Consider the following 22,688-nt stretch of genomic DNA (forward strand, 5'->3'; position numbering starts at 1 on the left):
GTGAAGGGCAGCGGGAGAGAGTCGGAGAACAGAGTGGTGTAGTGTGTGGGTGAAGGGCAGCGGGAGAGAGTCGGAGAACAGAGTGGTGTAGTGTGTGGGTGAAGGGCAGCGGGAGAGAGTCGGAGAACAGAGTGGTGTAGTGTGTGGGTGAAGGGCAGCGGGAGAGAGTCGGAGAACAGAGTGGTGTAGTGTGTGGGTGAAGGGCAGCGGGAGAGAGTCGGAGAACAGAGTGGTGTAGTGTGTGGGTGAAGGGCAGCGGGAGAGAGTCGGAGAACAGAGTGGTGTAGTGTGTGGGTGAAGGGCAGCGGGAGAGAGTCGGAGAACAGAGTGGTGTAGTGTGTGGGTGAAGGGCAGCGGGAGAGAGTCGGAGAACAGAGTGGTGTAGTGTGTGGGTGAAGGGCAGCGGGAGAGAGTAGAACAGAGTGGTGTAGTGTGTGGGTGAAGGGCAGCGGGAGAGAGTAGAACAGAGTGGTGTAGTGTGTGGGTGAAGGACAGCGGGAGAGAGTAGAACAGAGTGGTGTAGTGTGTGGGTGAAGGGCAGCGGGAGAGAGTGGAGAACAGAGTGGTGTAGTGTGTGGGTGAAGGGCAGCGGGAGAGAGTAGAACAGAGTGGTGTAGTGTGTGGGTGAAGGGCAGCGGGAGAGAGTCGGAGAACAGAGTGGTGTAGTGTGTGGGTGAAGGGCAGCGGGAGAGAGTCGGAGAACAGAGTGGTGTAGTGTGTGGGTGAAGGGCAGCGGGAGAGAGTCGGAGAACAGAGTGGTGTAGTGTGTGGGTGAAGGGCAGCGGGAGAGAGTCGGAGAACAGAGTGGTGTAGTGTGTGGGTGAAGGGCAGCGGGAGAGAGTCGGAGAACAGAGTGGTGTAGTGTGTGGGTGAAGGGCAGCGGGAGAGAGTCGGAGAACAGAGTGGTGTAGTGTGTGGGTGAAGGGCAGCGGGAGAGAGTAGAACAGAGTGGTGTAGTGTGTGGGTGAAGGGCAGCGGGAGAGAGTAGGAGAACAGAGTGGTGTAGTGTGTGGGTGAAGGGCAGCGGGAGAGAGTCGGAGAACAGAGTGGTGTAGTGTGTGGGTGAAGGGCAGCGGGAGAGAGTAGAACAGAGTGGTGTAGTGTGTGGGTGAAGGGCAGCGGGAGAGAGTGGAGAACAGAGTGGTGTAGTGTGTGGGTGAAGGGCAGCGGGAGAGAGTGGGAACAGAGTGGTGTAGTGTGTGGGTGAAGGGCAGCGGGAGAGAGTAGAACAGAGTGGTGTAGTGTGTGGGTGAAGGACAGCGGGAGAGAGTCGGAGAACAGAGTGGTGTAGTGTGTGGGTGAAGGGCAGCGGGAGAGAGTCGGAGAACAGAGTGGTGTAGTGTGTGGGTGAAGGGCAGCGGGAGAGAGTAGAACAGAGTGGTGTAGTGTGTGGGTGAAGGGCAGCGGGAGAGAGTCGGAGAACAGAGTGGTGTAGTGTGTGGGTGAAGGGCAGCGGGAGAGAGTCGGAGAACAGAGTGGTGTAGTGTGTGGGTGAAGGGCAGCGGGAGAGAGTCAGAGAACAGAGTGGTGCAGTGTGTGGGTGAAGGGCAGCGGGAGAGAGTCGGAGAACAGAGTGGTGTAGTGTGTGGGTGAAGGGCAGCGGGAGAGAGTCGGAGAACAGAGTGGTGTAGTGTGTGGGTGAAGGGCAGCGGGAGAGAGTAGAACAGAGTGGTGTAGTGTGTGGGTGAAGGACAGCGGGAGAGAGTCGGAGAACAGAGTGGTGTAGTGTGTGGGTGAAGGACAGCGGGAGAGAGTCGGAGAACAGAGTGGTGTAGTGTGTGGGTGAAGGACAGCGGGAGAGAGGAGAACAGAGTGGTGTAGTGTGTGGGTGGAGGGCAGCGGGAGAGAGTCGGGGAACAGAGTGGTGTAGTGTGTGGGTGAAGGGCAGCAGGAGAGAGTGAGGGAACAGAGTGGTGTAGTGTGTGGGTGAAGGGCAGCGGGAGAGAGTAGAACAGAGTGGTGTCGTGTGTGGGTGAAAGGCAGTGGGAGAGAGTAGAACAGACTGGTGTAGTGTGTGGGTGAAAGGCAGTGGGAGAGAGTTAACAGAGTGGTGTAGCGTGTGGGTGAAAGGCAGCAGGAGACAGACTGGTGTAGTGTGTGGGTGAAGGGCAGCGGGAGAGAGTCGGAGAACAGAGTGGTGTAGTGTGTGGGTGAAGGGCAGTGGGAGAGAGTAGAACAGAGTGGTGTCGTGTGTGGGTGAAGGGCAGCGGGAGAGAGTCAGAGAACAGAGTGGTGTAGTGTGTGGGTGAAGGGCAGCGGGAGAGAGTCGGAGAACAGAGTGGTGTAGTGTGTGGGTGAAGGGCAGCGGGAGAGAGTAGAACAGAGTGGTGTAGTGTGTGGGTGAAGGGCAGCGGGAGAGAGTCGGAGAACAGAGTGGTGTAGTGTGTGGGTGAAGGGCAGCGGGAGAGAGTCGAGAACAGAGTGGTGTAGTGTGTGGGTGAAGGGCAGTGGGAGAGAGTCGGAGAACAGAGTGGTGTAGTGTGTGGGTGAAGGGCAGCGGGAGAGAGTCGGAGAACAGAGTGGTGTAGTGTGTGGGTGAAGGACAGCGGGAGAGAGTCGGAGAACAGAGTGGTGTAGTGTGTGGGTGAAGGGCAGCGGGAGAGAGTCGGAGAACAGAGTGGTGTAGTGTGTGGGTGAAGGGCAGCGGGAGAGAGTAGAACAGAGTGGTGTAGTGTGTGGGTGAAGGGCAGCGGGAGAGAGTCGGAGAACAGAGTGGTGTAGTGTGTGGGTGAAGGGCAGCGGGAGAGAGTCGGAGAACAGAGTGGTGTAGTGTGTGGGTGAAGGGCAGCGGGAGAGAGTAGAACAGAGTGGTGTAGTGTGTGGGTGAAGGGCAGCGGGAGAGAGTCGGAGAATAGAGCGGTGTAGTCTGGTTGGAGGGCAGCGGGAGAGAGTAGAACAGAGTGGTGCAGTGTGTGGGTGAAGGGTAGCGGGAGAGAGTAGAACAGAGTGTTGTAGTGTGTGGGTGAAGGGCAGCGGGAGAGAGTCGGAGAACAGAGTGGTGTAGTGTGTGGGTGAAGGGCAGCGGGAGAGAGTAGAACAGAGTGTTGTAGTGTGTGGGTGAAGGGCAGCGGGAGAGAGTCGGAGAAAAGAGTGGTGTAGTGTGCGGGTGAAGGACAGCGGGAGAGAGTCGGAGAACAGTGTGGTGCAGTGTGTGGTGAAGGGCAGCGGGAGAGAATCGGAGAACAGAGTGGTGTAGTGTGTGGGTGGAGAGAACCGGGAGAGAATCGGAGAACAGAGTGGTGTAGAGTGTGGGTGAAGGACAGCGGGAGAGAGTGGAATAGAGACATGCAGTGTGTGGTGGAGGGCAGCGGGAGAGAGTCGGAGAAAAGTGTGGTGTAGTGTGCGGGTGAAGGACAGTGGGAGAGAGTCGGAGAACAGAGTGGTGTAGTGTGTGGGTGAAGGGCAGCGGGAGAGAGTCGGAGAACAGAGTGGTGTAGTGTGTGGGTGAAGGGTAGCGGGAGAGAGTGAGAACAGAGTGGTGTAGTGTGTGGGTGAAGGGCAGCGGGAGAGAGGAGAACAGAGTGGTGTAGTGTGTGGGTGAAGGGCAGCGGGAGAGAGTCGGAGAACAGAGTGGTGTAGTGTGTGGGTGAAGGGCAGCGGGAGAGAGTAGGAACAGAGTGGTGTAGTGTGTGGGTGAAGGACAGCGGGAGAGAGTCAGAGAACAGAGTGGTGTAGTGTGCGGGTGAAGGGCAGCAGGAGAGAGTCGGAGAACAGAGTGGTGTAGTGTGTGGGTGAAGGGCAGCGGGAGAGAGTAGAACAGAGTGGTGTAGTGTGTGGGTGAAGGGCAGCGGGAGAGAGTCGGAGAACAGAGTGGTGTAGTGTGTGGGTGAAGGACAGCGGGAGAGAGTCGGAGAACAGAGTGGTGTAGTGTGTGGGTGAAGGACAGCGGGAGAGAGTAGAACAGAGTGGTGTAGTGTGTGGGTGAAGGGCAGCGGGAGAGAGTCGGAGAACAGAGTGGTGTAGTGTGTGGGTGAAGGGCAGCGGGAGAGAGTCGGAGAACAGAGTGGTGTAGTGTGTGGGTGAAGGGCAGCGGGAGAGATTAGAACAGAGTGGTGTAGTGTGTGGGTGAAGGGCAGCGGGAGAGAGTAGAACAGAGTGGTGTAGTGTGTGGGTGAAGGGCAGCGGGAGAGAGTCGGAGAACAGAGTGGTGTAGTGTGTGGGTGAAGGGCAGCGGGAGAGAGTCGGAGAACAGAGTGGTGTAGTGTGTGGGTGAAGGGCAGCGGGAGAGAGTCGGAGAACAGAGTGGTGTAGTGTGTGGGTGAAGGGCAGCGGGAGAGAGTCGAGAACAGAGTGGTGTAGTGTGTGGGTGAAGGGCAGCGGGAGAGAGTAGAACAGAGTGGTGTAGTGTGTGGGTGAAGGGCAGCGTGAGAGAATCGTAGAACAGAGTGGTGTCGTGTGTGGGTGAAGGGCAGTGGGAGAGAGTCGGAGAACAGAGTGGTGTAGTGTGTGGGTGAAGGACAGCGGGAGAGAGTAGAACAGAGTGGTGTAGTGTGTGGGTGAAGGACAGCGGGAGAGAGTCGGAGAACAGAGTGGTGTAGTGTGTGGGTGAAGGGCAGCGGGAGAGAGTCGGAGAACAGAGTGGTGTAGTGTGTGGGTGAAGGGCAGCGGGAGAGAGTCGGAGAACAGAGTGGTGTAGTGTGTGGGTGAAGGGCAGTGGGAGAGAGTAGAACAGAGTGGTGTAGTGTGTGGGTGAAGGGCAGCGGGAGAGAGTCGGAGAACAGAGTGGTGTAGTGTGTGGGTGAAGGGCAGCGGGAGAGAGTCGGAGAACAGAGTGGTGTAGTGTGTGGGTGAAGGGCAGCGGGAGAGAGTAGAACAGAGTGGTGTAGTGTGTGGGTGAAGGACAGCGGGAGAGAGTCGGAGAACAGAGTGGTGTAGTGTGTGGGTGAAGGGCAGCGGGAGAGAGTCGGAGAACAGAGTGGTGTAGTGTGTGAGTGAAGGGCAGCGGGAGAGAGTAGAACAGAGTGGTGTAGTGTGTGGGTGAAGGGCAGCGGGAGAGAGTCGGAGAACAGAGTGGTGTAGTGTGTGGGTGAAGGGCAGCGGGAGAGAGTCGGAGAACAGAGTGGTGTAGTGTGTGGGTGAAGGGCAGCGGGAGAGAGTCGGAGAACAGAGTGGTGTAGTGTGTGGGTGAAGGGCAGCGGGAGAGAGTCGAGAACAGAGTGGTGTAGTGTGTGGGTGAAGGGCAGCGGGAGAGAGTCGGAGAACAGAGTGGTGTAGTGTGTGGGTGAAGGGCAGCGGGAGAGAGTAGAACAGAGTGGTGTAGTGTGTGGGTGAAGGGCAGCGGGAGAGAGTCGGAGAACAGAGTGGTGTAGTGTGTGGGTGAAGGGCAGCGGGAGAGAGTCGGAGAACAGAGTGGTGTAGTGTGTGGGTGAAGGGCAGCGGGAGAGAGTCGGAGAACAGAGTGGTGCAGTGTGTGGGTGAAGGGCAGCGGGAGAGAGTCGGAGAACAGAGTGGTGTAGTGTGTGGGTGAAGGGCAGCGGGAGTGAGTCGGAGAATAGAGTGGTGTAGTCTGTGGGTGGAGGGCAGCGGGAGAGAGTCGGAGAACAGAGTGGTGTAGTGTGTGGGTGAAGGACAGCGGGAGAGAGTCGGAGAACAGAGTGGTGTAGTGTGTGGGTGAAGGACAGCGGGAGAGAGTAGAACAGAGTGGTGTAGTGTGTGGGTGAAGGACAGCGGGAGAGAGTAGAACAGAGTGGTGTAGTGTGTGGGTGAAGGACAGCGGGAGAGAGTCGGGGAACAGAGTGGTGTAGTGTGTGGGTGAAGGGCAGCGGGAGAGAGTCGGAGAACAGAGTGGTGTAGTGTGTGGGTGAAGGGCAGCGGGAGAGAGTCGGAGAACAGAGTGGTGTAGTGTGTGGGTGAAGGGCAGCGGGAGAGAGTAGAACAGAGTGGTGTAGTGTGTGGGTGAAGGGCAGCGGGAGAGAGTCGGAGAACAGAGTGGTGTAGTGTGTGGGTGAAGGGCAGCGGGAGAGAGTCGGAGAACAGAGTGGTGTAGTGTGTGGGTGAAGGGCAGCGGGAGAGAGTCGGAGAACAGAGTGGTGTAGTGTGTGGGTGAAGGGCAGCGGGAGAGAGTCGGAACAGAGTGGTGTAGTGTGTGGGTGAAGGGCAGCGGGAGAGAGTCGGAGAACAGAGTGGTGTAGTGTGTGGGTGAAGGGCAGCGGGAGAGAGTAGAACAGAGTGGTGTAGTGTGTGGGTGAAGGGCAGCGGGAGACAGTCGGAGAACAGAGTGGTGTAGTGTGTGGGTGAAGGGCAGCGGGAGAGAGTCGGAGAACAGAGTGGTGTAGTGTGTGGGTGAAGGGCAGCGGGAGAGAGTAGAACAGAGTGGTGTAGTGTGTGGGTGAAGGGCAGCGGGAGAGAGTAGAACAGAGTGGTGTAGTGTGTGGGTGAAGGGCAGCGGGAGAGAGTTGGAGAACAGAGTGGTGTAGTGTGTGGGTGAAGGGCAGCGGGAGAGAGTAGAACAGAGTGGTGTAGTGTGTGGGTGAAGGACAGCGGGAGAGAGTCGGAGAACAGAGTGGTGTAGTGTGTGGGTGAAGGGCAGCGGGAGAGAGTAGAACAGAGTGGTGTAGTGTGTGGGTGAAGGGCAGCGGGAGAGAGTCGGAGAACAGAGTGGTGTAGTGTGTGGGTGAAGGGCAGCGGGAGAGAGTCGGAGAACAGAGTGGTGTAGTGTGTGGGTGAAGGGCAGCGGGAGAGAGTCGGAGAACAGAGTGGTGTAGTGTGTGGGTGAAGGGCAGCGGGAGAGAGTCGGAGAACAGAGTGGTGTAGTGTGTGGGTGAAGGGCAGCGGGAGAGAGTAGAACAGAGTGGTGTAGTGTGTGGGTGAAGGGCAGCGGGAGAGAGTAGAACAGAGTGGTGTAGTGTGTGGGTGAAGGGCAGCGGGAGAGAGTAGAACAGAGTGGTGTAGTGTGTGGGTGAAGGGCAGCGGGAGAGAGTCGGAGAACAGAGTGGTGTAGTGTGTGGGTGAAGGGCAGCGGGAGAGAGTCGGAGAACAGAGTGGTGTAGTGTGTGGGTGAAGGGCAGCGGGAGAGAGTCGGAGAACAGAGTGGTGTAGTGTGTGGGTGAAGGGCAGCGGGAGAGAGTCGGAGAACAGAGTGGTGTAGTGTGTGGGTGAAGGACAGCGGGAGAGAGTCGGAGAACAGAGTGGTGTAGTGTGTGGGTGAAGGACAGCGGGAGAGAGTCGGAGAACAGAGTGGTGTAGTGTGTGGGTGAAGGGCAGCGGGAGAGAGTCGGAGAACAGAGTGGTGTAGTGTGTGGGTGAAGGGCAGCGGGAGAGAGTCGGAGAACAGAGTGGTGTAGTGTGTGGGTGAAGGGCAGCGGGAGAGAGTAGAACAGAGTGGTGTAGTGTGTGGGTGAAGGGCAGCGGGAGAGAGTCGGAGAACAGAGTCGTGTGGTGACTGGGTGGAGGGCAGCGGGAGACAGTCGGAGAACAGAGTGGTGTAGTGAGTGGGTGAAGGGCAGCGGGAGAAAGTCGGAGAACAGAGTGGTGTAGTGTGTGGGTGAAGGGCAGTGGGAGAGAGTAGAACAGAGTGGTGTAGTGTGTGGGTGAAGGGCAGCGGGAGAGAGTCGGAGAACAGAGTGGTGTAGTGTGTGGGTGAAGGGCAGCGGGAGAGAGTCGGAGAACAGAGTGGTGTAGTGTGTGGGTGAAGGGCAGCGGGAGAGAGTCGGAGAACAGAGTGGTGTAGTGTGTGGGTGAAGGGCAGCGGGAGAGAGTCGAACAGAGTGGTGTAGTGTGTGGGTGAAGGGCAGCGGGAGAGAGTCGGAGAACAGAGTGGTGTAGTGTGTGGGTGAAGGGCAGCGGGAGAGAATCGTAGAACAGAGTGGTGTAGTGTGTGGGTGGAGGGCAGCGGGAGAGAGTCGGAGAACAGAGTGGTGTAGTGTGTGGGTGAAGGACAGCGGGAGAGAGTCGGAGAACAGAGTGGTGTAGTGTGTGGGTGAAGGACAGCGGGAGAGAGGAGAACAGAGTGGTGTAGTGTGTGGGTGAAGGGCAGCGGGAGAGAGTCGGAGAACAGAGTGGTGTAGTGTGTGGGTGAAGGGCAGCGGGAGAGAGTAGAACAGAGTGGTGTAGTGTGTGGGTGAAGGGCAGCGGGAGAGAGTTAACAGAGTGGTGTAGCGTGTGGGTGAAAGGCAGCGGGAGAGAGTAGAACAGACTGGTGTAGTGTGGGGTGAAGGGCAGCGGGAGAGAGTCGGAGAACAGGGTGGTGTAGGGTGTGGGTGAAGGGCAGCGGGAGAGAGTCGGGCAACAGAGTGGTGTAGTGTGTGGGTGAAGGGCAGCGGGAGAGAGTCGGAGAACAGAGTGGTGTAGTGTGTGGGTGAAGGGCAGCGGGAGAGAGTCGGAGAACAGAGTGGTGTAGTGTGTGGGTGAAGGGCAGCGGGAGAGAGTAGAACAGAGTGGTGTAGTGTGTGGGTGGAGGGCAGTTTGAGGGAGGAGGACAAAGTGGTGTTGTGTGTGGGTGAAGGGCAGTGGGAGAGAGTCCGATAACAGAGTGGTGTAGTGTGTGGGTGAAGGACAGCGGGAGAGAGTCGGAGAACAGAGTGGTGTAGTGTGTGGGTGAAGGACAGCGGGAGAGAGTCGGAGAACAGAGTGGTGTAGTGTGTGGGTGAAGGGCAGCGGGAGAGAGTCGGAGAACAGAGTGGTGTAGTGTGTGGGTGAAGGGCAGCGGGAGAGAGTCGAGAACAGAGTGGTGTAGTGTGTGGGTGAAGGGCAGCGGGAGAGAGTCGGAGAACAGAGTGGTGTAGTGTGTGGGTGAAGGGCAGCGGGAGAGAGTCGGAAACAGAGTGGTGTAGTGTGTGGGTGAAGGGCAGCGGGAGAGAGTCGGAACAGAGTGGTGTAGTGTGTGGGTGAAGGGCAGCGGGAGAGAGTAGAACAGAGTGGTGTAGTGTGTGGGTGAAGGCAGCGGGAGAGAGTCGGAGAACAGAGTGGTGTAGTGTGTGGGTGAAGGGCAGCGGGAGAGAGTCGGAGAACAGAGTGGTGTAGTGTGTGGGTGAAGGGCAGCGGGAGAGAGTCGGAGAACAGAGTGGTGTAGTGTGTGGGTGAAGGGCAGCGGGAGAGAGTCGGAGAACAGAGTGGTGTAGTGTGTGGGTGAAGGGCAGCGGGAGAGAGTAGAACAGAGTGGTGTAGTGTGTGGGTGAAGGGCAGCGGGAGAGAGTAGAACAGAGTGGTGTAGTGTGTGGGTGAAGGGCAGCGGGAGAGAGTAGAACAGAGTGGTGTAGTGTGTGGGTGAAGGACAGCGGGAGAGAGTCGGAGAACAGAGTGGTGTAGTGTGTGGTGGAGGGCAGCGGGAGAGAGTCGGAGAACAGAGTGGTGTAGTGTGTGGGTGAAGGGCAGCGGGAGAGAGTAGAACAGAGTGGTGTAGTGTGTGGGTGAAGGGCAGCGGGAGAGAGTCGGAGAACAGAGTGGTGTAGTGTGTGGGTGAAGGGCAGCGGGAGAGAGTAGAACAGAGTGGTGTAGTGTGTGGGTGAAGGGCAGCGGGAGAGAGTCGGAGAACAGAGTGGTGTAGTGTGTGGGTGAAGGGCAGCGGGAGAGAGTCGGAGAACAGAGTGGTGTAGTGTGTGGGTGAAGGGCAGCGGGAGAGAGTGGAACAGAGTGGTGTAGTGTGTGGGTGAAGGGCAGCGGGAGAGAGTCGGAGAACAGAGTGGTGTAGTGTGTGGGTGAAGGACAGCGGGAGAGAGTCGGAGAACAGAGTGGTGTAGTGTGTGGGTGAAGGACAGCGGGAGAGAGTAGAACAGAGTGGTGTAGTGTGTGGGTGAAGGACAGCGGGAGAGAGTCGGAGAACAGAGTGGTGTAGTGTGTGGGTGAAGGGCAGCGGGAGAGAGTAGAACAGAGTGGTGTAGTGTGTGGGTGAAGGGCAGCGGGAGAGAGTCGGAGAACAGAGTGGTGTAGTGTGTGGGTGAAGGGCAGCGGGAGAGAGTCGGAGAACAGAGTGGTGTAGTGTGTGGGTGAAGGGCAGCGGGAGAGAGTCGGAGAACAGAGTGGTGTAGTGTGTGGGTGAAGGGCAGCGGGAGAGAGTAGAACAGAGTGGTGTAGTGTGTGGGTGAAGGGCAGCGGGAGAGAGTCGGAGAACAGAGTGGTGTAGTGTGTGGGTGAAGGGCAGCGGGAGAGAGTCGGGGAACAGAGTGGTGTAGTGTGTGGGTGAAGGGCAGCGGGAGAGAGTCGGAGAACAGAGTGGTGTAGTGTGTGGGTGAAGGGCAGCGGGAGAGAGTCGGAGAACAGAGTGGTGTAGTGTGTGGGTGAAGGGCAGCGGGAGAGAGTAGAACAGAGTGGTGTAGTGTGTGGGTGAAGGGCAGCGGGAGAGAGTGGAGAACAGAGTGGTGTAGTGTGTGGGTGAAGGGCAGCGGGAGAGAGTCGGAGAACAGAGTGGTGTAGTGTGTGGGTGAAGGGCAGCGGGAGAGAGTCGGGAACAGAGTGGTGTAGTGTGTGGGTGAAGGGCAGCGGGAGAGAGTCGAACAGAGTGGTGTAGTGTGTGGGTGAAGGGCAGCGGGAGAGAGTCGGAGAACAGAGTGGTGTAGTGTGTGGGTGAAGGGCAGCGGGAGAGAGTAGAACAGAGTGGTGTTGTGTGTGGGTGAAGGGCAGCGGGAGATAGTAGAACAGAGTGGTGTAGTGTGGGTGAGGGTAGGCAGGGGAGAGAGTCGGAGAACAGAGTGGTGTAGTGTGTGGGTGAAGGGCAGCGGGAGAGAGTGGAGAACAGAGTGGTGTAGTGTGTGGGTGAAGGGCAGCGGGAGAGAGTCGAGAACAGAGTGGTGTAGTGTGTGGGTGGAGGGCAGCGGGAGAGAGTCGGAGAACAGAGTGGTGTAGTGTGTGGGTGAAGGGCAGCGGGAGAGAGTGGAACAGAGTGGTGTAGTGTGTGGGTGAAGGACAGCGGGAGAGAGTCGGAGAACAGAGTGGTGTAGTGTGTGGGTGAAGGGCAGCGGGAGAGAGTAGAACAGAGTGGTGTAGTGTGTGGGTGAAGGGCAGCGGGAGAGAGTCGGAGAACAGAGTGGTGTAGTGTGTGGGTGAAGGGCAGCGGGAGAGAGTCGAAACAGAGTGGTGTAGTGTGTGGGTGAAGGGCAGTGGGAGAGAGTAGAACAGAGTGGTGTAGTGTGTGGGTGAAGGGCAGCGGGAGAGAGTCGGAGAACAGAGTGGTGTAGTGTGTGGGTGAAGGGCAGCGGGAGAGAGTCGGAGAACAGAGTGGTGTAGTGTGTGGGTGAAGGGCAGCGGGAGAGAGTAGAACAGAGTGGTGTAGTGTGTGGGTGAAGGGCAGCGGGAGAGAGTCGGAGAACAGAGTGGTGTAGTGTGTGGGTGAAGGGCAGCGGGAGAGAGTAGAACAGAGTGGTGTAGTGTGTGGGTGAAGGGCAGCGGGAGAGAGTCGGAGAACAGAGTGGTGTAGTGTGTGGGTGAAGGGCAGCGGGAGAGAGTAGAACAGAGTGGTGTAGTGTGTGGGTGAAGGGCAGCGGGAGAGAGTCGGAGAACAGAGTGGTGTAGTGTGTGGGTGAAGGGCAGCGGGAGAGAGTCGAGAACAGAGTGGTGTAGTGTGTGGGTGAAGGGCAGCGGGAGAGAGTAGAACAGAGTGGTGTAGTGTGTGGGTGAAGGACAGCGGGAGAGAGTCGGAGAACAGAGTGGTGTAGTGTGTGGGTGAAGGGCAGCGGGAGAGAGTCGGAGAACAGAGTGGTGTAGTGTGTGGGTGAAGGGCAGCGGGAGAGAGTCGGAGAACAGAGTGGTGTAGTGTGTGGGTGAAGGGCAGCGGGAGAGAGTAGAACAGAGTGGTGTAGTGTGTGGGTGAAGGGCAGCGGGAGAGAGTAGAACAGAGTGGTGTAGTGCGTGGGTGAAGGGCAGCGGGAGAGAGTCGGAGAACAGAGTGGTGTAGTGTGTGGGTGAAGGGCAGCGGGAGAGAGTAGAACAGAGTGGTGTAGTGTGTGGGTGAAGGGCAGCGGGAGAGAGTCGGAGAACAGAGTGGTGTAGTGTGTGGGTGAAGGGCAGCGGGAGAGAGTAGAACAGAGTGGTGTAGTGTGTGGGTGAAGGGCAGCGGGAGAGAGTCGGAGAACAGAGTGGTGTAGTGTGTGGGTGAAGGGCAGCGGGAGAGAGTCGGAGAACAGAGTGGTGTAGTGTGTGGGTGAAGGACAGCGGGAGAGAGTCGGAGAACAGTGTCGTGCAGTGTGTGGTGGAGAGCAGCGGGAGAGAATCGGAGAATAGAGTGGTGTAGTGTGTGGGTGAAGGACAGCGGGAGACAGTAGAACAGTGTGGTGTAGTGTGTGGGTGAAGGACAGCGGGAGGGAGTCGGAGAACAGAGTGGTGTCGTGTGTGGGTGAAGGGCAGCGGGAGACAGTAGAACAGAGTGGTGTAGTGTGTGGGTGAAGGGCAGCGGGAGAGAGTCGGTGAACAGAGTGGTGTAGTGCGTGGGTGGAGGGCAGCGGGAGACAGTCAGAGAATAGAGTGGTGTTGTGTGTGAGTGAAGGGCAGCGGGAGAGGGTCGGAATACAGAGTCGTGTGGTGACTGGGTGGAGGGCAGCGGGAGACAGTCGGAGAACAGAGTGGTGTAGTGAGTGGGTGAAGGGCAGCGGGAGAAAGTCGGAGAACAGAGTGGTGTAGTGTGTGGGTGAAGGGCAGTGGGAGAGAGTAGAACAGAGTGGTGTCGTGTGTGGGTGAAGGGCAGCGGGAGAGAGTCAGTGAACAGAGTGGTGTAGTGTGTGGGTGAAGGGCAGCGGGAGAGAGTTGAACAGAGTGGTGTAGTGTGTGGGTGAAGGGCAGCGGGAGACAATCGGGGAACAGACTGGTGTAGTCTGTGGGTGGAGGGCAGTGGGAGAGAGTCGGGCAACAGAGTCGTTTAGTGTGTGGGTGAAGGGCAGTGGGAGAGAGGAGAACAGAGTGGTGGAGTGTGTGGGTGAAGGGCAGCGGGAGAGAGTCGAGAACAGAGTGGTGTAGTGTGTGGGTGAAGGGCAGCGGGAGAGAGTCGGAGAACAGAGTGGTGTAGTGTGTGGGTGAAGGACAGCGGGAGAGAGTCGGAGAACAGAGTGGTGTAGTGTGTGGGTGAAGGACAGCGGGAGAGAGTCGGAGAACAGAGTGGTGTAGTGTGTGGGTGAAGGGCAGCGGGAGAGAGTGGAGAACAGAGTGGTGTAGTGTGTGGGTGAAGGGCAGCGGGAGAGAGTCGGAGAACAGAGTGGTGTAGTGTGTGGGTGAAGGGCAGCGGGAGAGAGTAGAACAGAGTGGTGTAGTGTGTGGGTGAAGGGCAGCGGGAGAGAGTAGAACAGAGTGGTGTAGTGTGTGGGTGAAGGGCAGCGGGAGAGAGTCGGAGAACAGAGTGGTGTAGTGTGTGGGTGAAGGGCAGCGGGAGAGAGTCGGGAACAGAGTGGTGTAGTGTGTGGGTGAAGGGCAGCGGGAGAGAGTCAGGAGAACAGAGTGGTGTAGTGTGTGGGTGAAGGGCAGCGGGAGAGAGTCGGAGAACAGAGTGGTGTAGTGTGTGGGTGAAGGGCAGCGGGAGAGAGTCGGAGAACAGAGTGGTGTAGTGTGTGGGTGAAGGGCAGCGGGAGAGAGTAGAACAGAGTGGTGTAGTGTGTGGGTGAAGGGCAGGGGAGAGAGTGGAGAACAGAGTGGTGTAGTGTGTGGGTGAAGGGCAGCGGGAGAGAGAGTCGGAAAACAGAGTGGTGTAGTGTGTGGGTGAATGACAGCGGGACAGAGTCGGAGAACAGGGTGGTGTAGGGTGTGGGTGAAGGGCAGCGGGAGAGAGTGGAGAACAGAGTGGTGTAGTGTGTGGGTGAAGGGCAGCGGGAGAGAGTCGGAGAACAGAGTGGTGTAGTGTGTGGGTGAAGGGCAGCGGGAGAGAGTAGAACAGAGTGGTGTAGTGTGTGGGTGAAGGGCAGCGGGAGAGAGTCGAAACAGAGTGGTGTAGTGTGTGGGTGAAGGGCAGCGGGAGAGAGTCGGAAACAGAGTGGTGTAGTGTGTGGGTGAAGGGCAGCGGGAGAGAGTCGGAGAACAGAGTGGTGTAGTGTGTGGGTGAAGGGCAGCGGGAGAGAGTCGGAGAACAGAGTGGTGTAGTGTGTGGGTGAAGGGCAGCGGGAGAGAGTCGGAGAACAGAGTGGTGTAGTGTGTGGGTGAAGGGCAGCGGGAGAGAGTCGGAGAACAGAGTGGTGTAGTGTGTGGGTGAAGGGCAGCGGGAGAGAGTCGGAGAACAGAGTGGTGTAGTGTGTGGGTGAAGGGCAGCGGGAGAGAGTCGGAGAACAGAGTGGAGTAGTGTGTGGGTGAAGGGCAGCGGGAGAGAGTCGGAGAACAGAGTGGTGTAGTGTGTGGATGAAGGGCAGCGGGAGAGAGTCGGAGAACAGAGTGGTGTAGTGTGTGGGTGAAGGACAGCGGGAGAAAGGAGAACAGAGTGGTGTAGTGTGTGGGTGAAGGGCAGCGGGAGAGAGTCGGAGAACAGAGTGGTGTAGTGTGAGGGTGAAGGGCAGCGGGAGAGAGTCGGAGAACAGAGTGGTGTAGTGTGTGGGTGAAGGGCGGCGGGAGAGAGTCAGTGAACAGACTGGTGTAGTTTGTGGGTGGAGTGCAGCGGGAGAGAGTAGAACAGAGTGGTGTAGTGTGTCGGTGGAGGGCAGTGGGAGAGAGTCGGAGAACTGAGTGGTGTTGTGTGTAGGTGGAGGGCAGCGGGAGAGAGTCGGAATACAGGTTCGTGTAGTGTGTGGGTGAATGGCAGCGGGAGAGAGTCGAGAACAGAGTGGTGTAGTGTGTGGGTGAAGGGCAGCGGGAGAGAGTCGGAGAACAGAGTGGTGTAGTGTGTGGGTGAAGGGCAGCGGGAGAGAGAGTAGAACAGAGGAGTGAACAGGTGTGTAGTGTGTGGGTGAAGGGCAGCGGGAGAGAGTCGAGAACAGAGTGGTGTAGTGTGTGGGTGAAGGGCAGCGGGAGAGAGTGGAACAGAGTGGTGTAGTGTGTGGGTGAAGGGCAGCGGGAGAGAGTCGGAGAACAGAGTGGTGTAGTGTGTGGGTGAAGGGCAGCGGGAGAGAGTCGGAAACAGAGTGGTGTAGTGTGTGGGTGAAGGGCAGCGGGAGAGAGTCGGAGAACAGAGTGGTGTAGTGTGTGGGTGAAGGGCAGCGGGAGAGAGTCGGAGAACAGAGTGGTGTAGTGTGTGGGTGAAGGGCAGCGGGAGAGAGTAGAACAGAGTGGTGTAGTGTGTGGGTGAAGGGCAGCGGGAGAGAGTCGGAGAACAGAGTGGTGTAGTGTGTGGGTGAAGGGCAGCGGGAGAGAGTCGGAGAACAGAGTGGTGTAGTGTGTGGGTGAAGGGCAGCGGGAGAGAGTCGGAGAACAGAGTGGTGTAGTGTGTGGGTGAAGGGCAGCGGGAGAGAGTCGGAGAACAGAGTGGTGTAGTGTGTGGGTGAAGGGCAGCGGGAGATGGTAGAACAGAGTGGTGTAGTGTGTGGGTGAAGGGCAGCGGGAGAGAGTCGGAGAACAGAGTGGTGTAGTGTGTGGGTGAAGGGCAGCGGGAGAGAGTAGAACAGAGTGGTGTAGTGTGTGGGTGAAGGGCAGCGGGAGAGAGTCGGAGAACAGAGTGGTGTAGTGTGTGGGTGAAGGACAGCGGGAGAGAGTCGGAGAACAGAGTGGTGTAGTGTGTGGGTGAAGGACAGCGGGAGAGAGTGGAGAACAGAGTGGTGTAGTGTGTGGGTGAAGGGCAGCGGGAGAGAGTCGAGAACAGAGTGGTGTAGTGTGTGGGTGAAGGGCAGCGGGAGAGAGTAGAACAGAGTGGTGTAGTGTGTGGGTGAAGGACAGCGGGAGAGAGTCGGAGAACAGAGTGGTGTAGTGTGTGGGTGAAGGGCAGCGGGAGAGAGTCGGAGAACAGAGTGGTGTAGTGTGTGGGTGGAGGGCAGCGGGAGAGAGTCGGAGAACAGAGTGGTGTAGTGTGTGGGTGAAGGACAGCGGGAGAGAGTAGAACAGAGTGGTGTAGTGTGTGGGTGAAGGGCAGCGGGAGAGAGTCGGAGAACAGAGTGGTGTAGTGTGTGGGTGAAGGACAGCGGGAGAGAGTCGGAGAACAGAGTGGTGTAGTGTGTGGGTGAAGGGCAGCGGGAGAGAGTCGGAGAACAGAGTGGTGTAGTGTGTGGGTGAAGGGCAGTGGGAGAGAGTCGGAGAACAGAGTGGTGTAGTGTGTGGGTGAAGGGCAGCGGGAGAGAGTCGGAGAACAGAGTGGTGTAGTGTGTGGGTGGAGGGCAGCGGGAGAGAGTAGAACAGAGTGGTGTAGTGTGTGGGTGAAGGGCAGCGGGAGAGAGTCGGAGAACAGAGTGGTGTAGTGTGTGGGTGAAGGGCAGCGGGAGAGAGTCGGAGAACAGAGTGGTGTAGTGTGTGGGTGAAGGACAGCGGGAGAGAGTCGGAGAACAGAGTGGTGCAGTGTGTGGGTGGAGGGCAGCGGGAGAGAGTCGGAGAACAGAGTGGTGTAGTGTGTGGGTGAAGGACAGCGGGAGAGAGTCGGAGAACAGAGTGGTGTAGTGTGTGGGTGAAGGACAGTGGGAGAGAGTAGAACAGAGTGGTGTAGTGTGTGGGTGAAGGGCAGCGGGAGAGAGTCGGAGAACAGAGTGGTGTAGTGTGTGGGTGAAGGGCAGCGGGAGAGAGTGGAGAACAGAGTGGTGTAGTGTGTGGGTGAAGGGCAGCGGGAGAGAGTAGAACAGAGTGGTGTAGTGTGTGGGTGAAGGGCAGCGGGAGAGAGTGAGAACAGAGTGGTGTAGTGTGTGGGTGAAGGGCAGCGGGAGAGAGTCGGAGAACAGAGTGGTGTAGTGTGTGGGTGAAGGGCAGCGGGAGAGAGTCGGAGAACAGAGTGGTGTAGTGTGTGGGTGAAGGGCAGCGGGAGAGAGTCGGAGAACAGAGTGGTGTAGTGTGTGGGTGAAGGGCAGCGGGAGAGAGTAGAACAGAGTGGTGTAGTGTGTGGGTGAAGGGCAGCGGGAGAGAGTCGGAGAACAGAGTGGTGTAGTGTGTGGGTGAAGGGCAGCGGGAGAGAGTAGAACAGAGTGGTGTAGTGTGTGGGTGAAGGACAGCGGGAGAGAGTCGGAGAACAGAGTGGTGTAGTGTGTGGGTGAAGGGCAGCGGGAGAGAGTCGGAGAACAGAGTGGTGTAGTGTGTGGGTGAAGGGCAGCGGGAGAGAGTAGAGAACAGAGTGGTGTAGTGTGTGGGTGAAGGGCAGCGGGAGAGAGTCGGAGAACAGAGTGGTGTAGTGTGTGGGTGAAGGGCAGCGGGAGAGAGTCGGAGAACAGAGTGGTGCAGTGTGTGGGTGGAGGGCAGCGGGAGAGAGTCGGAGAACAGAGTGGTGTAGTGTGTGGGTGAAGGACAGCGGGAGAGAGTCGGAGAACAGAGTGGTGTAGTGTGTGGGTGGAGGACAGCGGGAGAGAGTCGGAGAACAGAGTGGTGTAGTGTGTGGGTGAAGGACAGCGGGAGAGAGTCGGAGAACAGAGTGGTGTAGTGTGTGGGTGAAGGGCAGCAGGAGAGAGTCGGGAGAACAGAGTGGTGTAGTGTGTGGGTGAAGGGCAGCGGGAGAGAGTCGGAGAACAGAGTGGTGTAGTGTGTGGGTGAAGGGCAGCGGGAGAGAGTCGGAGAACAGAGTGGTGTAGTGTGTGGGTGAAGGACAGCGGGAGAGAGTAGAACAGAGTGGTGTAGTGTGTGGGTGAAGGGCAGCGGGAGAGAGTCGGAGAACAGAGTGGTGTAGTGTGTGGGTGAAGGACAGCGGGAGAGAGTCGGAGAACAGAGTGGTGTAGTGTGCGGGTGAAGGACAGCGGGAGAGAGTCGGAGAACAGTGTCGTGCAGTGTGTGGTGGAGAGAACCGGGAGAGAATCGGAGAACAGAGTGGTGTAGAGTGTGGGTGAAGGACAGCGGGAGAGAGTCGGAGAACAGAGTGGTGTAGTGTGTTGGTGAAGGGCAGCCGGAGAGAGTCGGAGAACAGAGTGGTGTAGTGTGCGGGTGAAGGGCAGCGGGAGAGAGTCGGAGAACAGAGTGGAGTAATGTGTGGGTGAAGGGCAGCGGGAGAGAGTAGAACAGAGTGGTGTAGTGTGTGGGTGAAGGGCAGCGGGAGAGAGTGGAGAACAGAGTGGTGTAGTGTGCGGGTGAAGGACAGCGGGAGAGAGTCGGAGAACAGAGTGGTGCAGTGTGTGGGTGGAGGGCAGCGGGAGAGAGTCGGAGAACAGAGTGGTGTAGTGTGTGGGTGAAGGACAGCGGGAGAGAGTCGGAGAACAGAGTGGTGTAGTGTGTGGGTGAAGGACAGTGGGAGAGAGTAGAACAGAGTGGTGTAGTGTGTGGGTGAAGGGCAGCGGGAGAGAGTCGGAGAACAGAGTGGTGTAGTGTGTGGGTGAAGGGCAGCGGGAGAGAGTAGAACAGAGTGGTGTAGTGTGTGGGTGAAGGGCAGCGGGAGAGAGTCGGAGAACAGAGTGGTGTAGTGTGTGGGTGAAGGGCAGCGGGAGAGAGTCGGAGAACAGAGTGGTGTAGTGTGTGGGTGAAGGGCAGCGGGAGAGAGTCGGAGAACAGAGTGGTGTAGTGTGTGGGTGAAGGGCAGCGGGAGAGAGTCGGAGAACAGAGTGGTGTAGTGTGTGGGTGAAGGGCAGCGGGAGAGAGTCGGAGAACAGAGTGGTGTAGTGTGTGGGTGAAGGACAGCGGGAGAGAGTCGGAGAACAGAGTGGTGTAGTGTGTGGGTGAAGGACAGTGGGAGAGAGTAGAACAGAGTGGTGTAGTGTGTGGGTGAAGGGCAGCGGGAGAGAGTCGGAGAACAGAGTGGTGTAGTGTGTGGGTGAAGGGCAGCGGGAGAGAGTCGTAGAACAGAGTGGTGTAGTGTGTGGGTGAAGGGCAGCGGGAGAGAGTCAGAGAACAGAGTGGTGTAGTGTGTGGGTGAAGGGCAGCGGGAGAGAGTAGAACAGAGTGGTGTAGTGTGTGGGTGAAGGGCAGCGGGAGAGAGTAGAACAGAGTGGTGTAGTGTGTGGGTGAAGGGCAGTGGGAGAGAGTAGAACAGAGTGGTGTCGTGTGTGGGTGAAGGGCAGCGGGAGAGAGTTAACAGAGTGGTGTAGCGTGTGGGTGAAAGGCAGCAGGAGACAGACTGGTGTAGTTGTGTGGGTGAAGGGCAGTGGGAGAGAGTCGGCGAACAGAGTGGTGTCGTGTGTGGGTGAAGGGCAGTGGGAGAGAGTCAGGGAACAGAGTGGTGTCGTGTGTGGGTGAAGGGCAGCGGGAGAGAGTCAGGGAACAGAGTGGTGTAGTGTGTGGGTGAAGGGCAGCGGGAGAGAGTCAGGAACAGAGTGGTGTAGTGTGTGGGTGAAGGGCAGCGGGAGAGAGTAGAACAGAGTGGTGTAGTGTGTGGGTGAAGGGCAGCGGGAGAGAGTCAGAAGAACAGAGTGGTGTAGTGTGTGGGTGAAGGGCAGTGGGAGAGAGTCAGTAAACAGAGTGGTGTTGTGTGTGGGTGAAGGGCAGTGGGAGAGAGTCCGATAACAGAGTGGTGTAGTGTGTGTGTGAAGGACAGCGGGAGATAGTAGAACACAGTAGTGTAGTGTGTGGGTGAAGGACAGCGTGAGACAATAAAACAGAGTGGGGTAGTGTGTGGGTGGAGGGCAGCAGGAGAGAGTCGGAGAACAGAGTGGTGTAGTGCGTGGGTGAAGGGCAGCGGGAGAGAGTAGAACAGAGTGGTGTAGTGTGTGGGTGAAGGGCAGCGGGAGAGAGTCGGAACAGAGTGGTGTAGTGTGTGGGTGAAGGGCAGCGGGAGAGAGTCGGGGAACAGAGTGGTGTAGTGTGTGGGTGAAGGGCAGCGGGAGAGAGTAGAACAGAGTGGTGTAGTGTGTGGGTGAAGGACAGCGGGAGAGAGTCGGAGAACAGAGTGGTGTAGTGTGTGGGTGAAGGGCAGCGGGAGAGAGTCGGAGAACAGAGTGGTGTAGTGTGTGGGTGAAGGGCAGCGGGAGAGAGTCGGAGAACAGAGTGGTGTAGTGTGTGGGTGAAGGGCAGCGGGAGAGAGTCGGAGAACAGAGTGGTGTAGTGTGTGGGTGAAGGGCAGCGGGAGAGAGTCGGAGAACAGAGTGGTGTAGTGTGTGGGTGAAGGGCAGCGGGAGAGAGTCGGAGAACAGAGTGGTGTAGTGTGTGGGTGAAGGACAGCGGGAGACAGTAGAACAGAGTGGTGTAGTGTGTGGGTGAAGGGCAGCGGGAGAGAGTCGGAGAATAGAGCGGTGTAGTCTGGTTGGAGGGCAGCGGGAGAGAGTAGAACAGAGTGGTGCAGTGTGTGGGTGAAGGGTAGCGGGAGAGAGTAGAAAAGAGTGTTGTAGTGTGTGGGTGAAGGACAGCGGGAGAGAGTCGGAGAACAGAGTTGTGTAGTGTGTGGGTGGAGGGCAGCGGGAGAGAGTCGGAGAACAGAGTGGTGTAGTGTGTGGGTGAAGGACAGTGGGAGAGAGTCGGAGAACAGAGTGGTGTAGTGTGTGGGTGAAGGGCAGCGGGAGAGAGTCGGAGAACAGAGTGGTGTAGTGTGTGGGTGAAGGGCAGCGGGAGAGAGTAGAACAGAGTGGTGTTGTGTGTGGGTGAAGGGCAGCGGGAGAGAGTCGGAGAACAGAGTGGTGTAGTGTGTGGGTGAAGGGCAGCGGGAGAGAGTCGGAGAACAGAGTGGTGTAGTGTGTGGGTGAAGGGCAGCGGGAGAGAGTCGGAGAACAGAGTGGTGTAGTGTGTGGGTGAAGGGCAGCGGGAGAGAGTCGGAGAACAGAGTGGTGTAGTGTGTGGGTGAAGGGCAGCGGGAGAGAGTCGGAGAACAGAGTGGTGTAGTGTGTGGGTGAAGGGCAGCGGGAGAGAGTCGGAGAACAGAGTGGTGTAGTGTGTGGGTGAAGGGCAGCGGGAGAGAGTCGGAGAACAGAGTGGTGTAGTGTGTGGGTGAAGGGCAGCGGGAGAGAGTCGGAGAACAGAGTGGTGTAGTGTGTGGGTGAAGGGCAGCGGGAGAGAGTCGGAGAACAGAGTGGTGTAGTGTGTGGGTGAAGGGCAGCGGGAGAGAGTCGGAGAACAGAGTGGTGTAGTGTGTGGGTGAAGGGCAGCGGGAGAGAGTAGAACAGAGTGGTGTTGTGTGTGGGTGAAGGGCAGTGGGAGATTGTAGAACAGAGTGGTGTAGTGTGTGGGTGAAGGGCAGCGGGAGAGAGTCGGAGAACAGAGTGGTGTAGTGTGTGGGTGAAGGGCAGCGGGAGAGAGTCGGAACAGAGTGGTGTAGTGTGTGGGTGAAGGGCAGCGGGAGAGAGTCGGAGAACAGAGTGGTGTAGTGTGTGGGTGAAGGGCAGCGGGAGAGAGTCGGAGAACAGAGTGGTGTAGTGTGTGGGTGAAGGGCAGCGGGAGAGAGTCAGAGAACAGAGTGGTGTAGTGTGTGGGTGAAGGGCAGCGGGAGAGAGTCGGAGAACAGAGTGGTGTAGTGTGTGGGTGAAGGGCAGCGGGAGAGAGTAGAACAGAGTGTGTGGTGGAGGAACGAGTGTGTAGGTGTGGGTGAAGGGCAGCGGGAGAGAGTCGGAGAACAGAGTGGTGTAGTGTGTGGGTGAAGGGCAGCGGGAGAGAGTCGGGGAACAGAGTGGTGTTGTGTGTGGGTGAAGGGCAGCGGGAGAGAGTAGAACGGAGTGGTGTAGTGTGTGTGTGAAGGCAGTGGGAGAGAGTCGGAGAAGAGAGTGGTGTAGTGTGTGGGTGAAGGGCAGCGGGAGACAGTCGGGGAACAGAGTGGTGTAGTGTGTGTGTGAAAGGAAGCGGGAGAGAGTCGGAGAACAGAGTGGAGTAATGCGAGGGTGAAGGGCAGTGGGAGTGAGTCGGAGAATAGAGTGGTGCAGTGTGTGGGTGGAGGGCAGCGGGAGAGAGTCGGAGAACAGAGTGGTGTAGTGTGTGGGTGAAGGGCAGCGGGAGAGAGTCGGAGAACAGAGTGGTGTAGTGTGTGGGTGAAGGGCAGCGGGAGAGAGTAGAACAGAGTGGTGTAGTGTGTGGGTGAAGGGCAGCGGGAGAGAGTAGAACAGAGTGGTGTAGTGTGTGGGTGAAGGGCAGCGGGAGAGAGTCGGAGAACAGAGTGGTGTAGTGTGTGGGTGAAGGGCAGCGGGAGAGAGTCGGAGAACAGAGTGGTGTAGTGTGTGGGTGAAGGGCAGGAGGAGAGATTAGAACAGAGTGGTGTAGTGTGTGGGTGAAGGGCAGCGGGAGAGAGTCGGAGAACAGAGTGGTGTAGTGTGTGGGTGAAGGGCAGCGGGAGAGAGTCGGAGAAAAGAGTGGTGTAGTGTGCGGGTGAAGGACAGCGGGAGAGAGTCGGAGAACAGTGTCGTGCAGTGTGTGGTGGAGAGAACCGGGAGAGAATCGGAGAACAGAGTGGTGTAGAGTGTGGGTGAAGGGCAGCGGGAGAGAGTGGAGAACAGAGTGGTGTAGTGTGTGGGTGAAGGGCAGCGGGAGAGAGTCGGAGAACAGAGTGGTGTAGTGTGTGGGTGAAGGGCAGCGGGAGAGAGTCGAGAACAGAGTGGTGTAGTGTGTGGGTGAAGGGCAGCGGGAGAGAGTGGAGAACAGAGTGGTGTAGTGCGTGGGTGGAGGGCAGCGGGAGAGAGTCGGGGGACAGAGTGGTGTAGTGTGTGGGTGGAGGGCAGCGGGAGAGAGTAGAACAGAGTGGTGTAGTGTGTGGGTGAAGGGCAGCGTGAGAGAGTAGAACAGAGTGGTGTGTGTGGGTGAAGGGCAGCGTGAGAGAGTAGAACAGAGTGGTGTAGTGTGTGGGTGGAGGGCAGTGGGAGAGAGTCGGAGAACAGACTGGTGTAGTGTGTGGG

At 58.0% G+C, this 22,688-nt stretch overlaps 1 protein-coding gene across 4 annotated transcripts in view; it reads right to left on the reverse strand.

Moving 5' to 3' along the window:
- Nucleotides 1-22,688, reverse strand: part of LOC134358990 (adhesion G protein-coupled receptor A1) — a 608,347-nt gene that overhangs the window by 98,751 nt on the left and 486,908 nt on the right. The window lies entirely within an intron of this gene.

The sequence above is a fragment of the Mobula hypostoma genome, chromosome 19 (assembly GCF_963921235.1).
Source record: "Mobula hypostoma chromosome 19, sMobHyp1.1, whole genome shotgun sequence".
Lineage (NCBI taxonomy): Eukaryota > Metazoa > Chordata > Chondrichthyes > Myliobatiformes > Myliobatidae > Mobula > Mobula hypostoma.